Source organism: Rhinoderma darwinii, chromosome 2 (genome assembly GCF_050947455.1).
Source record: "Rhinoderma darwinii isolate aRhiDar2 chromosome 2, aRhiDar2.hap1, whole genome shotgun sequence".
Classification (NCBI taxonomy): domain Eukaryota; kingdom Metazoa; phylum Chordata; class Amphibia; order Anura; family Rhinodermatidae; genus Rhinoderma; species Rhinoderma darwinii.
The window spans coordinates 370,969,349-370,988,242 of NC_134688.1; positions in this window are offsets into that span (position 1 = coordinate 370,969,349).

Genomic DNA, 18,894 nt, shown 5'->3' on the forward strand with positions numbered 1-18,894 from the left:
TGTCAGCGCGTCCTGCAGGATCGAGCTGTTACCGATCACATCTAAGTTCATAACTTGGATTTGATCGATAATAGGCGACCTAATGGATTTAGGTCTCAGGATACAGGATACAAAGCAGCTGTATCTCAATAAGTAACAATAATTTTCAATAAAGAGTAATTAAAACTTGCACTAACCACATTGATAGATATCTTGCAGGATCGAGCTGTTACCGATCACATCTAAGTTCATAACTTGGATTTGATCGATAATAGGCGACCTAATGGATTTAGGTCTCAGGATACAGGATACAAAGCAGCTGTATCTCAATAAGTAACAATAATTTTCAATAAAGAGTAATTAAAACTTGCACTAACCACATTGATAGATATCTTTATATATATATATATATATATATATATATATATATATATATATATATATATATATATAAAGAAAGAAAATTTGCAGCACTCCAATGTGAAAAAAGTGGTGGTTTATTCAATCCAAGAACAACAGCAACGTTTCAATCCTACAATAGGATCTTTATCAAGCCTAGTGACACATCTACTACAAGAAATTAATATAGGGTTGAGACTACTTAACATAATTAGTCTCATTATAATACAATAAAGCATCGTCTTCACGTGCATAGGATGTCCCATCCCCCTCATCCGTGTAACGGACCAGGATTGTCGTATCAGCGACACCATCTCTCATAAAGCATATATTTTTTTTTCTCACATTTTCTTAAAAAAATCTTTTTTTATATATAAATATCTCTACATCACTAGACACCACAGTAGGAGACTAGAAAAAATTCAACAGATAATGCACGTGAAGACGATGCTATGTGGTTCCTAAACTCTAGGTAGAAGGACGCTCTGGATACTTAATTGCGGACAGAGCTCTTTGTGCCAACGTGTGGATCATCCATAAGAAGCTGATATAATAACATAATATTGTAATACTATTTTAATATCTCCATTCCTTACCATGAGGAGCATTGATTAATTTATTTGTATTGTTTACAATTCAGACTTTTTGTCCGACACAGCCGTGTTACTAGTTATCCGTTACATAGTTGCATCAGTTGCCTGGCAACCTATGATGCCGCTTCACACATGATCAGTTCAGTGGAACGCATTGACACGCATTACATCATATTGATGCGTCCGATGCGTCTTGCTGCTGATCGACGATGCACTTCCGTCTCTTAGTTTTATACGGATGTATCGAAGTCTAATGACATTAGGTGTGCAGCTGTTTGCTACAATATATGCCTACGAATTTACACACTAATGATTCACCTGATGTATCTGAAGTTCTGGTTGGTGAGTGTGGTTATGACGATTGATTTTAACACCACTGAGGCATAAATGATTATGTTGTAATCAGTTGTTTTTAACGTTTGTGTCATTGTACATTGCCACTTACACTGTGATATATACACATTCGCACTTTTTGTATCATGTTTATGTTTTATAATGATACCTTATACCATGCATTATATGAGTTTTCCAACACTATATACTTTATTGTATTATAATGAGACTAATTATGTTAAGTAGTGTCAACCCTATATTAGTTTCCTGTAGTAGATGTGTCACTAGGCTTGATAAAGATCCTATTGTAGGATTGAAACGTTGCTGTTGTTCTTGGATTGAATAAACCACCACTTTTTTCACATTGGAGTGCTGCAAATTTTCTTTCTTTATATACTACTACACGTCCGAGGATCGGGACGTTTTGCTAGGCACCTGATCGATCGATTCTGTGTGAGTGCTGCTGCTTTCTTGTTTGATATATATATATATATATATATATATATATATATATATATATATATATACACATATATATATATATATATATATATATACATACACACAGTCTAGATACAAGTGAACACAGCACCCCAACATACCCATATATCAGGCCATGTGCTCGTCACCAGGGGATGAATCAATTCCCCAACTTAGATAGAGAAAAACGGCACCAGGACTTCAAAGTAGATGAAAACAGGGTGGATTAATTCACCTCAAGACAGCGACGTTTCGGTTCAACAGGAACAGGAACTTTTCTCAAGCTATCACAAACTGAACATAGTGTAAATAGGAGGGACATACATTAGTTCACAACAAGCCTATTAAACATACAGTTCCCATAAAATTCATATAAACATATATTCCCCAGCCTATATCAAAAGCTGGTTGTAAAGTGAAAATATTTCTTTATAAAACTATATATAAACAGTAAGTTATACATGAGAGTGAGGTGTATACACATAATAAATAGTGAATATAAGAGCAATTAGGATGATTGGAGAGATGCAGTGTTTGACATACCAGCGTGTAGTATCTGCCCGCATCTACTGCGCATGCTCAAAGAGGGAGCACAAAACGGATATTTAATCGGGTGGAACGCATAGAGCAAAAGAATCGCTATTGCGCATACCTGAGCATGGAACTTGCGTTCCAGTCCTATTGCGCAGGTGTCAACAGCGGCGGAAAGGAAATATATGTATAATAAAGAGTATAATAGTTGTAAGTAGACCAAATCTATTGCATTAAATTGATGTTGTAATATATTATCCAAATAGATATATCATAAGTCAAACAGGAGTGAAACGACTATCAATAATAGTATAATTATTTATATATCTCAGAACAATCATGTCCAAATCAAGTGTTAATGTAACTGTAGTCACCATTAGAACATATAGAGCTATCATAATTAATAGGAATATTATCAACCCAATCAGGGATATCCAATATATCCAAACCCAAAATGTCAAGGGAAGGACGCATACGAAAAAAATATTATTAGACATGTGTTTATTGTTAAAGAGGAGCTCACTATGTTTTAAATATAACATGGTTCAAAAAATGGAGGAGAAACTCTGCTGTCAAATTCACTACAGCTTTACAATCAGGAATATGAAAACATATAAAATACTACATCGCTGTATTCTGAAGTAGATATATTGTTATAGAAAACGCTGATGTATATTTCAATTCGGGACTTTATGATCCCAATAAATAGGCCTCTACTACTTTCCAACATCCCTCATATTGCTTCACATCAAGTTGTGTGTCTGAAAGGTGTAAAAAAAGAGACAAACAAAAATTAATATATAATATTTGTAAATACAAACACAGTAAAATTAACCCCTTAAGGACACGGACAATTTTGGCCTTGAGGACAGAGCAATTTTTTTAGATTTCCCTCTTTGCATCCCGACGCTCATAACTCTATTATTTTTTCTACGATGTAGTTGTATGAGACTTTGTTTTTTGCGGGACGAGTTGTACTTTATGTAGGTACCATTTTGTGGTACAAATACATTATCGTTTAATTTCTATAAATTGTTATTTTGGCGAAAATGCATAAAAAAAGCAGTTCCGCAGCAGTTTTAATATTTTTTTTTTTACACCACACACCGATCATCCTAAATAATGTTATACATTTATTGTACAGGTTGTTACGGTTGTGGCGATACCAAATATGTCTATATTATTTCCTGTTTTGGGAGTTATATTTGAAAAAGTTTATTTATTATAAAAAAAATGAGTGTTTCTGTGTATTTTTTTTACTTTTTATTTATTTATTTATCATTATTTTTTTTTTACATTATTACATAGTTACATAGTTAGTATGGCTGAAAAAAGACACATGTCCATCAAGTTCAACCAAGGGATGGGAAAGGGGAAGTGGGACGGGAAAAGGGAAGTAAAAAATGACTACACATAGGAGCTAATACTTTTTTGTTCTAGGAAATTATCTAACCCTTTTTTAAAGCTATCTACTGTCCCTGCTGTGACCAGCTCCTGCGGTAGACTATTCCATAGATTCACAGTTCTCACAGTAAAGAAGGCTTGTCACCTCTGCAGGTTGAACCTTTTTTTCTCCAGACGGAGGGAGTGCCCCCTTGTTTTTTGAGGGGGTTTTACATGGAACAGGATTTCACCATATTTTTTGTATGTGCCATTAATATATTTATATAAGTTAATCATGTCCCCCCTTAGTCGTCTTTTTTCAAGGCTAAATAGGTTTAATTCTTTTAATCTTTCCTCATAACTTAAATTCTCCATGCCCCTTATTAGCTTCGTTGCTCTTCTTTGTATTTTTTCCAAATCCAGGGCATCCTTTCTATGAACTGGAGCCCAGAACTGGACTGCATATTCTAGATGAGGCCTCACTAATGCTTTGTAAAGTGGCAATATTACATCCCTGTCCCGCGAGTCCATGCCTCTTTTAATACACGACAATATCTTGCTGCCCTTTGAAGCAGCTGCTTGACATTGCATGCTGTTATTTAGTTTATGATTTACAAGTACACCCAGATCCTTCTCAACAAGTGACTCCCCCAGTGTAGCTCCCCCTAGGACATATGATGCATGCAGGTTGTTCGTACCCAGGTGCATAACTTTACATTTATCTACATTAAACTTCATCTGCCAAGTGGATGCCCAAACACTTAGTTTGTTTAAATCCATTTGCAATTCATGAACATCTTCCATAGACTGAACTATATTACATAGCTTGGTGTCATCTGCAAAAATAGAAATAGTGCTATTAGTCCCCATCCTCTATATCATTGATAAATAAGTTGAATAATAGTGGTCCCAGCACTGAAACCTGGGGTACACTACTTATAACCGGGGACCATTCAGAGTAGGAATCATTGACCACAACTCTCTGGATACGGTCCTTGAGCCAATTGTCAATCCAATTACAAACTATATTTTCTAAACCTACAGTCCTTAATTTACCCATTAGACGTCTATGAGGGACAGTGTCAAATGCCTTTGCAAAGTCCAAAAACATTAAATCCACAGCGGCCCCTCTGTCTAGGCTTCTGCTCACCTCTTCATAAAAACAGATTAGGTTAGTTTGACAACTTCTGTTCTTAGTAAAACCGTGCTGGCTGTCACTTATAATGCTATTTATTGTCACATAATCCTGTATATAGTCCCTCAAACATTTTCCCCATGATGGATGTTAAGCTTACTGGTCTATAATTACCCGGGTAAGACCTAGAGCCCTTTTTGAAAATAGGCACCACATTTGCCCTGCGCCAGTCCCTTGGAACTATACCAGTCACTAGAGAATCTCTAAATATTATGAAAAGGGGGACAGAAATAACTGAACTAAGCTCTTTAAGAACACTAGGGTGTAACCCATCTGGTCCCAGGGCCTTGTGCACATTTATTTTATTTAATTTAGCTTGGACCATATCTACATTTATCCAATTCATTATATCAACTGATATATTAACAGCACTGGCAGCGGCTACATCAGCTGCTCTTTCTTCTGTTGTGTACACAGAGTTAAAGAACCCATTTAGTAACTCTGCCTTCTCTTCATCCCCTGTGACCAACTCCCCATTACCACTATCTAGGGGTCCTACATGTTCAGACCTTGGCTTTTTTAGCATTTATATACTTGAAGAATTTTTGGGGATTTGTTTTACTATCCTTTGCCACCTGCCTTTCATTTCGTATTTTTGCTAATTTTATTACATTTTTACAGATTTTATTAAGCTCTTTATATTTTACAAAGGCTGCAGATGTACCCTCAGATTTGTATTTTTTAAATGCCCTTTTTTTGTCATGTATTGCCCCTTTCACAGAAGGTGTAAGCCATGTGGGATTTAATTTTAGTCGTTTATACTTGTTACCTATAGGAATAAATTTTGCACTATAATAACCCAAAGTAGATTTGAAAATCTCCCATTTATCATTTGTCCCATTATTTGACATTAGTTCTTCCCAGTCTATACCCTGAATTGCAGCCTTCATCCTGGGGAAATTGGCTTTCTTAAAATTAAACGTTTTTGCCCTCCCAGCCTGTTTTTGTTTTTTACAGTATAGGTAAAATGTAACTATATTGTGATCACTGTTACCGAGGTTTTCACGAACATTGACGTTCCCAACAAGCTCTGCATTATTAGAGATGACCAGATCCAACAGAGCTTCACCTCTAGTTGGGTCTTCCACAAACTGGCCCATAAAATTTTCCTGCAACAGGTTGAGGAAATGTCTCCCCTTTGCAGTTGAAGCCGAACCATGACACCAATTAATATCCCGGAAATGAAAATCTCCCATTATCACTACAGTACCCGCCTGTGCAGCCCGCTCCATCTGTTTGTATAGCTGACCTTCCATCTCCTCAGTTATATTGGGGGGGTCTATAGATTACACCAAAAGTAACTTTTTCAGTGTTTACCTCCCTTTGTAATTCCACCCACAAGGTTTCAGCCTCCTCACAATCTTCACCCACTATTGTCTCTTTCACACTTGCCTTCATATCGCTTCTCACATACAGACATACACCACCACCGTTCCTATTTGTCCTGTCTTTCCGAAACAGTGTAAAACCCTGTAGATTTACAGCCCAGTCATGTGAAGAGTCCAGCCATGTTTCAGCAACACCAACTATATCTATATTTTCTTCCAGTACCAAGGCCTCCAGCTCCCCCATTTTGCTTGCTAGACTTCTGGCATTTGTGAACATACACTTTAACTTGCCTTTCAGTTTTTCACTTTTATTATCAGAAATGTGATTTGACATTATTTGGGCATTTTTATTTACACTGCTGTTCTGTAACAAAAGGATCTCCTTATCTTGTTGCCTAGTCCTCTCCCCACATTCTGTTTCTCCCCCCCACCAATATAGTCTGACCCCTCTCTAACCTGGCTACCCCTTTTTTTTCTACATTGACCTCCCTCCTCAGCCCTAGTTTAAATACTCCGCCACCCCAGCTAGAATTCTCTCCCCCAGCACAGCGGACCCCCTTCCATTTAGGTGCAAATCATCTGCAGAATACAGTTTGTACCCAAATGAAAAGTCAGCCCAGTGCTCTAGGAACCCAAATCCTTCTCCTCTACACCAAGACTTAAGCCATGCATTTAACTCCCTGAGCTCCCGCTGACTTTCCTGTGATGCGCATGGCACAGGCAGTATTCCTGAGAATACAACCTTGGAGGTCGTTCCCTTCAGCTTGTAGCCTAGTTCTTTAAAATTATTCTTAAGGCTCCTCCACCTACCATTTATTCTGTCGTTGGTACCGACATGGACCACGACAGCTGGATCATCACCAGCCCCTCCCAGAAATTTGTCCACCCGTTCCACCACATGCCGAACCCTGGCACCAGGGAGACAGCAAACCATTCGGTTGAGGTGGTCTTGGCGACAAATTATTCTATCCGTCTTCCTGATTATAGAATCCCATACGACTATCAATTGCCTTGGCTTACCTGCATTACCATCCCGCAGACTACTAGATGGGCTGTTCTCCCGGCTGTTAGGGAGATCAGTATCCACTAGTGCTGCCATTTCTGAGACCGACACCCTCGCATCATCACCCAAGTTGGCAATTTTGGTTGAGATGTCAGAAACCGGATCGGCCTTCCTTTTCTTTGACCCCTTTCTACTGCCCCTGACTACATTAACCCAGCTACTTACCTGATCCTGCTCACCCATGTATTCACCCTCCAGTTCTAACCCACTAACTGCATGCTCCGTGAGCAGCATGCTTCGCTCAAGATTGTCTATCCTCCTCAGTGTTTTATTTTGCTCCTCCAGATCTCTAATACGAGCTTCCAGGTGACCAACATGCTCACATCTGCCACAGAGATATTCACCCTGGAACTCCGGCTCCAGTCGTGCATACATATGGCAAACTGTGCACTGAAGAAAACCTCCAATCTTGCTATCCATTATCCCAGTTACAAAAAAACAACGAACAGTTGTTAATGTAAAAAGAAAAAGAAGAAGAGTACTTACTGGGGCTTAACTCCTCTTTTCAACTCCGGTTTTTGGAACTCCACTTGATATACAAACCACTTGTTTTCAAGCCCACAGAGCAGGCTCTACAGAGTACTGAGGCCTGATTTATACCACCTGGGACCAGCTAACCCCTCCCCCTAGTCAGCTGCTCAGCAGGAAGTAAGCTGCAAAGAAAAAATGGTTTTAAATTATGTCACTTTTGCAAACTTTTTAGCAAGCAAGCAATCAATACATACATATATCACATACAATGGCCCCCCACTTTGTCACACACAACACAGTAAGTCAATGCGGTTTTTGGAACTCCACTTGATATACAAACCACTTGTTTTCAAGCCCACAGAGCAGGCTCTACAGAGTACTGAGGCCTGATTTATACCACCTGGGACCAGCTAACCCCTCCCCCTAGTCAGCTGCTCAGCAGGAAGTAAGCTGCAAAGAAAAAATGGTTTTAAATTATGTCACTTTTGCAAACTTTTTAGCAAGCAAGCAATCAATACATACATATATCACATACAATGGCCCCCCACTTTGTCACACACAACACAGTAAGTCAATGCGGTTTTTGGAACTCCACTTGATATACAAACCACTTGTTTTCAAGCCCACAGAGCAGGCTCCACAGAGTACTGAGGCCTAATTTATACCACCTGGGACCAGCTAACCCCTCCCCCTAGTCAGCTGCTCAGCAGGAAGTAAGCTGCAAAGAAAAAATGGTTTTAAATTATGTCACTTTTGCAAACTTTTTAGCAAGCAAGCAATCAATACATATATCACATACAATGGCCCCCCACTTTGTCACACACAACACAGTAAGTCAATGCGGTTTTTGGAACTCCACTTGATATACAAACCACTTGTTTTCAAGCCCACAGAGCAGGCTCCACAGAGTACTGAGGCCTGATTTATACCACCTGGGACCAGCTAACCCCTCCCCCTAGTCAGCTACTCAGCAGGAAGTAAGCTGCAAAGAAAAATTGGTTTTAAATTATGTCACTTTTGCAAACTTTTTAGCAAGCAAGCAATCAATACATATATAACATACAATGGCCCCCCACTTTGTCACACACAACACAGTAAGTCAATGCGGTTTTTGGAACTCCACTTGATATACAAACCACTTGTTTTCAAGCCCACAGAGCAGGCTCCACAGAGTACTAAGGCCTAATTTATACCACCTGGGACCAGCTAACCCCTCCCCCTAGTCAGCTGCTCAGCAGGAAGTAAGCTGCAAAGAAAAAATGGTTTTAAATTATGTCACTTTTGCAAACTTTTTAGCAAGCAAGCAATCAATACATATATCACATACAATGGCCCCCCACTTTGTCACACACAACACAGTAAGTCAATGCGGTTTTTGGAACTCCACTTGATATACAAACCACTTGTTTTCAAGCCCAAAGAGCAGGCTCCACAGAGTACTGAGGCCTAATTTATACCACCTGGGACAAGCTAACCCTTCCCCCTAGTCAGCTGCTCAGCAGGAAGTAAGGTGCAAAGAAAAAATGGTTTTAAATTATGTCACTTTTACAAACTTTTTAGCAAGAAAGCAATCAATACATATATCACATACAATGGCCCCCCACTTTGTCACACACAACACAGTAAGTCAATGCGGTTTTTGGAACTCCACTTGATATACAAACCACTTGTTTTCAAGCCCACAGAGCAGGCTCCACAGAGTACTGAGGCCTAATTTATACCACCTGGGACCAGCTAACCCCTCCCCCTAGTCAGCTGCTCAGCAGGAAGTAAGCTGCAAAGAAAAAATTGTTTTAAATTAAGTCACTTTTGCAAACTTTTTAGCAAGCAAGCAATCAATACATATATCACATACAATGGCCCCACACTTTGTCACACACAACACAGTAAGTCAATGCGTTTTTTGGAACTCCACTTGATATAGAAACCACTTGTTTTCAAGCCCACAGAGCAGGCTCTACAGAGTACTGAGGCCTGATTTATACCACCTGGGACCAGCTAACCCCTCCCCCTAGTCAGCTGCTCAGCAGGAAGTAAGCTGCAAAGAAAAAATGGTTTTAAATTATGTCACTTTTGCAAACTTTTTAGCACGCAAGCAATCAATACATATATCACATACAATGGCCCCCCACTTTGTCACACACAACACAGTAAGTCAATGCGGTTTTTGGAACTCCACTTGATATAAAAACCACTTGTTTTCAAGCCCAAAGAGCAGGCTCCACAGAGTACTGAGGCCTAATTTATACCACCTGGGACCAGCTAACCCCTCCCCCTAGTCAGCTGCTCAGCAGGAAGTAAGGTGCAAAGAAAAAATGGTTTTAAATTATGTCACTTTTGCAAACTTTTTAGCAAGCAAGCAATCAATACATATATCACATACAATGGCCCCCCACTTTGTCACACACAACACAGTAAGTCAATGCGGTTTTTGGAACTCCACTTGATATACAAACCACTTGTTTTCAAGCCCACAGAGCAGGCTCCACAGAGTACTGAGGCCTAATTTATACCACCTGGGACCTGCTAACCCCTCCCCCTAGTCAGCTGCTCAGCAGGAAGTAAGCTGCAAAGAAAAAATTGTTTTAAATTAAGTCACTTTTGCAAACTTTTTAGCAAGCAAGCAATCAATACATATATCACATACAATGGCCCCACACTTTGTCACACACAACACAGTAAGTCAATGCATTTTTTGGAACTCCACTTGATATAGAAACCACTTGTTTTCAAGCCCACAGAGCAGGCTCTACAGAGTACTGAGGCCTGATTTATACCACCTGGGACCAGCTAACCCCTCCCCCTAGTCAGCTGCTCAGCAGGAAGTAAGCTGCAAAGAAAAAATGGTTTTAAATTATGTCACTTTTGCAAACTTTTTAGCAAGCAAGCAATCAATACATATATCACATACAATGGCCCCCCACTTTGTCACACACAACACAGTAAGTCAATGCGGTTTTTGGAACTCCACTTGATATAAAAACCACTTGTTTTCAAGCCCAAAGAGCAGGCTCCACAGAGTACTGAGGCCTAATTTATACCACCTGGGACCAGCTAACCCCTCCCCCTAGTCAGCTGCTCAGCAGGAAGTAAGGTGCAAAGAAAAAATGGTTTTAAATTATGTCACTTTTGCAAACTTTTTAGCAAGCAAGCAATCAATACATATATCACATACAATGGCCCCCCACTTTGTCACACACAACACAGTAAGTCAATGCGGTTTTTGGAACTCCACTTGATATACAAACCACTTGTTTTCAAGCCCACAGAGCAGGCTCCACAGAGTACGGAGGCCTGATTTATACCACCTGGGACCAGCTAACCCTTCCCCCTAGTCAGCTGCTCAGCAGGAAGTAAGCTGCAAAGAAAAAATGGTTTTAAATTATGTCACTTTTGCAAACTTTTTAGCAAGCAAGCAATCAATACATATATCGCATACAATGCCCCCCCACTTTGTCACACACAACACAGTAAGTCAATGCGGTTTTTGGAACTCCACTTGATATGATATACAAACCACTTGTTTTCAAGCCCACAGAGCAGGCTCCACAGAGTACTGAGGCCTAATTTATACCACCTGGGACCAGCTAACCCCTCCCCCTAGTCAGCTGCTCAGCAGGAAGGAAGCTGCAAAGAAAAAATGGTTTTAAATTATATCACTTTTGCAAACTTTTTAGCAAGCAAGCAATCAATACATATATCACATACAGTGGCCCCCCACTTTGTCACACACAACACAGTAAGTCAATGCGGTTTTTGGAACTCCACTTGATATACAAACCACTTGTTTTCAAGCCCAAAGAGCAGGCTCCACAGAGTACTGAGGCCTAATTTATACCACCTGGGACCAGCTAACCCCTCCCCCTAGTCAGCTGCTCAGCAGGAAGTAAGGTGCAAAGAAAAAATGGTTTTAAATTATGTCACTTTTGCAAACTTTTTAGCAAGCAAGCAATCAATACATATATCACATACAATGGCCCCCCACTTTGTCACACACAACACAGTAAGTCAATGCGGTTTTTGAACTTCACTTGATATACAAACCACTTGTTTTCAAGCCCACAGAGCAGGCTCCACAGAGTACTGAGGCCTGATTTATACCACCTGGGACCAGCTAACCCTTCCCCCTAGTCAGCTGCTCAGCAGGAAGTAAGCTGCAAAGAAAAAATGGTTTTAAATTATGTCACTTTTGCAAACTTTTTAGCAAGCAAGCAATCAATACATATATCACATACAATGCCCCCCCACTTTGTCACACACAACACAGTAAGTCAATGCGGTTTTTGGAACTCCACTTGATATGATATACAAACCACTTGTTTTCAAGCCCACAGAGCAGGCTCCACAGAGTACTGAGGCCTAATTTATACCACCTGGGACCAGCTAACCCCTCCCCCTAGTCAGCTGCTCAGCAGGAAGGAAGCTGCAAAGAAAAAATGGTTTTAAATTATATCACTTTTGCAAACTTTTTAGCAAGCAAGCAATCAATACATATATCACATACAATGGCCCCCCACTTTGTCACACACAACACAGTAAGTCAATGCGGTTTTTGGAACTCCACTTGATATACAAACCACTTGTTTTCAAGCCCACAGAGCAGGCTCCACAGAGTACTGAGGCCTAATTTATACCACCTGGGACCAGCTAACCCCTCCCCCTAGTCAGCTGCTCAGCAGGAAGGAAGCTGCAAAGAAAAAATGGTTTTAAATTATATCACTTTTGCAAACTTTTTAGCAAGCAAGCAATCAATACATATATCACATACAATGGCCCCCCACTTTGTCACACACAACACAGTAAGTCAATGCGGTTTTTGGAACTCCACTTGATATACAAACCACTTGTTTTCAAGCCCACAGAGCAGGCTCCAAAGAGTACTGAGGCCTAATTTATACCACCTGGGACCAGCTAACCCCTCCCCCTAGTCAGCTGCTCAGCAGGAAGAAAGCTGCAAAGGAAAAATGGTTTTAAATTATGTCATTTTTGCAAACTTTTTAGCAAGCAAGCAATCAATACATATATCACATACAATGGCCCCCCACTTTGTCACACACAACACAGTGAGTCAATGCGGTTTTTGGAACTCCACTTGATATACAAACCACTTGTTTTCAAGCCCAAAGAGCAGGCTCCACAGAGAACTGAGGCCTAATTTATACCACCTGGGACCAGCTAACCTCTCCCCCTAGTCAGCTGCTACATTCATTTAACTTTTTATTTAATCCCATAAAGGGATTTATCATTTTGATTTTTATTTTGTAACTGTAATGTACTGGCATAGATCTATATGCCAGCACATTAGCCTGTTACTGATTGTACACAGGCAGTTGTTAGGGCATACCTCAGTATGCCCTAACAACAGGAAATATGTTCAGACAGCCCTGGGGTCCTTCAATGGACCCTGGGCTGTCTGGCCATACGAGTTATGGGCTTTGATCGCAATGTGCAGTCCTCCCTCCTTGAATGCCGCGATCAGCTTTCATCGTGGCATTCAAAGGGTTAACGGTGGAGAGAAGATGTTTCTCTCTTCTCCGCTGTCAGAGCGGGGCTGTGTCTGTGTATTACAGCCGTTGCCCCGCTCTCGATCGCGAGCACAGACGGCTGTCACACAGTACGAGAATGCTCGTCCTAATGTGCGAAGTACTCGCCGCTCAGGACAAGCATTCTTGTCCTGTGTCGGCAACCAGTTAAACATAAAAATGTATATGTAAAGAAGAAGTAAAAATTGGACTCTAAACTATATATAAACAGGAAACAAACTATACCTTCGAGAGCGCAGGCCAATAGTTTCCCCCAGGTAACAGGGCAAATTACCCCCCACTGCTTTAGATATGTGGGTCGCAAGGATATTCTATGTTTAACCCCTTTGGAGACATAGTTTCCAACCTATATATCCACTCTAGCTCTTTTCTTTTAAGGGCCAACCCTCTATCACCACAGCGTCTCAATTGAGGTATTGAATCAATAATTCTGAATTTCAATTGTGACAAACTATGCTTGTTTTCAATAAAGTGTCTTGACACTGGTAAATCCTGTCTCTTTGTGTTGATGTTAGATTTATGGTTTCTCATCCTCAGGCGAACTTCTGTTGTAGTCTCACCTACATAGTGTAGACCACAAGAACAGCTCAGAAGATAAATGACAAATGATGATTGACAGAATTCAGCAATTCACTTCTTCATGATCCTGGTTTGTGGCCAAATATAAGAAAGAAGTTAATAGAATTTCTTGTTTTGAATGGTCCGCAGCAGATTATGTCCTTTAGATTTCCAAAGGACAAATACAATAGAAGATTTGACCGGAGACATTATTGGAGAGAATTGCCTAACCGTGAGATATCAGAAAGGCAATGGCTGATGTACTCAACAACCAACAATTCTGTATATTGCTTTTGCTGCAAATTGTTTCCACATAGATCGGTTGTATCTATGGTTTGCACGACTGGGACGTTGCATTTCGTGGGAGATCTCAAAAGCTTTATGAAGCGAACAATGGCAACTTCCTCAACTTTGTGGAGGCAATTGCAGAGTTTGATGCATTTCTTGAAAAACACTTCAAGCGAATAACCAACCATAGCATTCACACTCACTACCTTGGAAGTTGCACTCAAAATGAGATTATCCAATTATTAGCTACACAAATCAAGCAGAAAATTCTTGTACAGTTATATGCAGCCAAATACTAGTCTGTAATTCTAGACTGCACTCCTGATATAAGGAAATTTTTCGCAGCATGTGAACTGGATTGCGGAAACCTCATATTCATGGGATGCAGAAACATCGGCATGTCATCGGAATCTGTATCAAATCCAACATGTGTGAGTTAAAAAAACCTCTGTTAGGCCAAATGCAGACGATACTTATTACATGCAAATTTGTTGCGGGTATTTTCGTGCAGCAAATCCGCAATGTAATACAGTACCAGCAGAGTAAATGAGATCAAGAAATCACATTTTCAGCAAAAAAATTTACCTGCTGTGCGTATTTGAAAATATGATACATGTCAATTTATCTTGCGCTTCCGCTTGCAAATTGTTTCTGACTAGTTTAAAAAAATAAAATAAAATCTGCAGCATAAAACCTGCACCTATTTCCGCATCAAAATGTAAAAACCACACCTAAAAACTTATCAAAAGCGCACTATTAGGTGCAGATTTTACCTGCAGAATTACCTGCGGTTTTGATGCAGATTTTGTGCACCAAATTCCTCAATGTTTGCGTTACAGAATTTGCTCGGGATTTACAGCAAATTAACCCTTTAGGCCCCATGCACACTCCCATCACCGTTTTCACAGCCGTTTTTCACGGATCCGTGTGTCCGTGATTGGATCAGTGTACTTCCCGTGTGTACTCCGTGTACACTTCCGGAGGCATGGCCTAATACAGTGGCGTAACTACCGCTATAGCAGCAGTAGTGTAGTGTAGCTATGGCTGCTACAGCGGGACGACACTGAACACTACGGCAGAGCAGGGAGGTATCTCCCTGCTCTGCCATTAAACAAAAGACATGTATCCCCTATCCACAGGATAGGGGATACATGTGTGATCGCTGGCAGCGATAGGGAGAACGGGGGACTGAAAGTCCCCTGAAGTTCTCCATCACAAACCTCGGACTTCCGGGGTCAGTGTCGGCAGCTCCGTAGAAATGAATGGAGCGCCGGCCGCGCTTGTGCGCATGCGTGACCAGCACTCCTTTCATTTTTAGTGAGCTGCGCAGACGCCGGAAGTCAGAGGTTAGTCATGGAGAACTTGGGGGACTTTCGGTCCCCCGTTCTCCCTATCGATGCCAGCGATAACACATGTATCCCCTATCCTGGGGATAGGGGATACATGTCTTTTGTAGGACACACTGTAGGTCGCATTTTTTTGGGAGGGGGGACGCTGTATGGTGTTCCCTACAGGGGGGACGCTGTATGGCGTTCCCTACAGGGGGGCTGTATGGCGTTCCCTACAGGGAGGCGCTGTATGGCGTTCCCTTCAGGGGGGGGGGGCGCTGTATGGCGTTCCCTACAGGGGTAGCTCTGTATGGCGTTCCCTACAGGGGGGGGCTGTATGGCGTTCTCTACAGGGGGGCTGTATGGCGTTCCCTACAGGGGGGGCTGTATGGCGTTCTCTACGGGGGAGCTGTATGGCGTTACCTACAGGGGGGGCTGTATGCCATACAGCCCCCCTGTAGAGAAAGCCATACAGCCCCCCCTGTAGGGAACGCCATACAGCCCCCCTGTAGGGAACGCCACACAGCCCCCCTGTAGAGAACGCCATACAGCCCCCCTGTAGGGAACACCATACAGTCCCCCCTGTAGGGAACGCCATACAGCCCCCCTGTAGAGAATGCCATACAGCCCCCCTGTAGAGAACGCCATACAGCCCCCTGTAGAGAACGCCATACAGCCCCCTGTAGGGAACGCCATACAGCCCCCCATGTAGGGAACGCCATACAGCCCCCCTGTAGGGAACACCATACAGCCCCCCCTGTAGAAAACGCCATACAGCCCCCCTGTAGGGAACGCCATACAGTCCCCCCCTGTTGGGAACGCCATACAGCCCCCCCTGTAGAGAACGCCATACAGCCCCCCCTGTAGGGAACACCATACAGTCCCCCCTGTAGGGAATGCCATACAGCCCCCCTGTAGGGAACGCCATACAGCCCCCCTGTAGGGAACGCCATACAGCCCCCCTGTAGGGAACGCCATACAGCCCCCCTCTAGGGAACGCCATACAGACCCCCCCTGTAGAGAACGCCATACAGCTCCCCCTGTAGGGAACACCATACAGTCCCCCCTGTAGGGAACGCCATACAGCCCCCCTGTAGGGAACGCCATACAGCCCCCCCTGTAGGGAACGCCATACAGCCCCCCTGTAGGGAACGCCATACAGCCCCCCCTCTAGGGAACGCCATACAGATCCCCCCTGTAGATAACGCCATACAGACCCCCTGTAGATAACGCCATACAGCCCCCCCTGTTGATAACGCCATACAGACCCCCTGTAGATAACGCCATACAGTCCCCCCTGTAGATAACGCCATACAGCCCCCCCTGTAGATAACGCCATACAGCCCCCCCTGTAGATAACACCATACAGCCCCCTCTGTAGATATCTACAAAGGGGGCCGTATGGCGTTATCTACAGGGGGGGCTGTAAAAAAGGCACTATCTACAAGGGGGGGGGGGGTTGTGTGACACCCAGGGGAGGGGGGCCCCAGTCAAAAGTTTGCTATGGGGCCCAGTCTTTCCTAGTTACGCCCCTGGCCTAATATATTGCCTGTCAGTTTTACACAGACAGGCAATAATATACTTAGTATACCAAAGCATTATATATGCGATCGGCAGATCGATAAGGGAAGTCCCCTGGTGGGACTAAAAAAAAAATGTAAAGCAGTTAAATAAAGTTTGTGAAAAAAAATAAAATAATTTACAGTCAAAATCAAATAAAACTACTTTTTTTGCCCAAAAAGTGGTTTTATTTAGTAAAAGCGTCAAAACAAATAACACATACACATATATGGCATCCCCGCGATCTTAATGACTTGAACAATAAAATTAACACATTAATTAAACCGCCGGATGAACGGCGTCCAAAAAAAATGTAAAAAACAATGTCAAAATTCTCTCTATTCTCCCATTCCCCCCATAAAAAATGTAATAAAAGTTAATCTATAAGTCCTATGTACCCCAAAAAAGTACTAATGAAAACTACACCTTGACCCGCAAAAATCAAGCCCACGTACAGCCACATTGACGAGAAAATCAAAAAGTTAAGGCTCTTGGAATGCGGCAATGCAAAAACAAGTAATTTTTTTCTAAAATGCTTTTTTTTGTGCAAACGTAGGAAAACATATAAAACCTTTACATATTTGGTATCCCCGTAATCGTGCCGACCCATAGAATAAATTTAACATGTTATTTATGCTGCATAGTAAACGGCATAAATTTATAACGTGAAAATTAATGCTGGAATAGCTGCTTGTTTTCAATTCTCTCCTAAAATAAAGTTAATAAAAGTTAATCGATATATTATAAGCATCTAAAAATGGTACAATTACAAAACACAACTCGTCCCGCAAAAAACAAACCCTTATACGGCTATGTCGACGGATTAAAAAAAAAAAGTTACGTCTCTTGGAATGCGACTGTGAAAAAGCAAAAAATAATCCTTTTAAAGCGCAAAATGGTCTGGTCATTAAGGGGTTAATGTTTCATTAAAAAAAACCTGCAGCAAAAAAAAGTCACTACTTACCCAGAACTCCCTGTTTGCCAGCTTCTTCTTCAAGTCCGGCCTCCTGAGATGACGTTTCAGACCATGTGACCGCTGCAGCCAATCACAGGCTGCAGCGGTCACATGGACTGCCGTGTCACAAAGGGAGGTCGGATTGGATGTCAGAAGAGGGACGCGTCACCAAGACAACGGCCGGGGTATGTATGAACTTATTTTTCTTTCTATCGCTGCGTTCCAGCACTGATCAGCAGCCTCTTCTCTCTATCCGTGCTGATAGAGAGAAGGGGCTGCCGATTAGTGGAGTGCAATATCGGGCTCTGTGTACCTCTGCCCGCCCGGCCGTTGCTAGGCAACGGCTTCGTCACACACGGACGGCACACGGATGCCTGCTGTATGCCTTCAGTTTTTTTGACGGACCCATTGACTTGTATGGGCCACACGGTCACGGAATCTCGGACAAAGGTAGGACATGCTCTACTTTTGTCGGAACGGAACAACGGGACCGTCAAAAAACCCAAAGTGTGCATGGCCATATTGAAATGAATGGGTCAGTGTGCTAGCCGTCAAAAAAAGGGCTAGCACTCTGAAGGAAAAAGCTTAGGTGGGCATGAGGCCTTACATTGTAAAGAATGAAATACATTACAATTCAGCAACATAATAGGCATGCAGCTGATTTAACCCATTCCCCCCTTGGCCATTTTTGGGATTTTCACTTTTGTTTTTTCCTCCCCACATTCCAAAAGCTATAATTGTTTTTTTTTTCCGTCTATATAGCCATATGAGGGCTTGTTTTCTGCGGGACAAGTTGTAGTTTTTCATGCCCCCATTCATTGTACCGCATAATGAACTGGGAAGCTGAAAAATAATTATTTGTGGGGTGAAATGGGCAAAAAACAACAATTACACAGTTTTTGGGGGA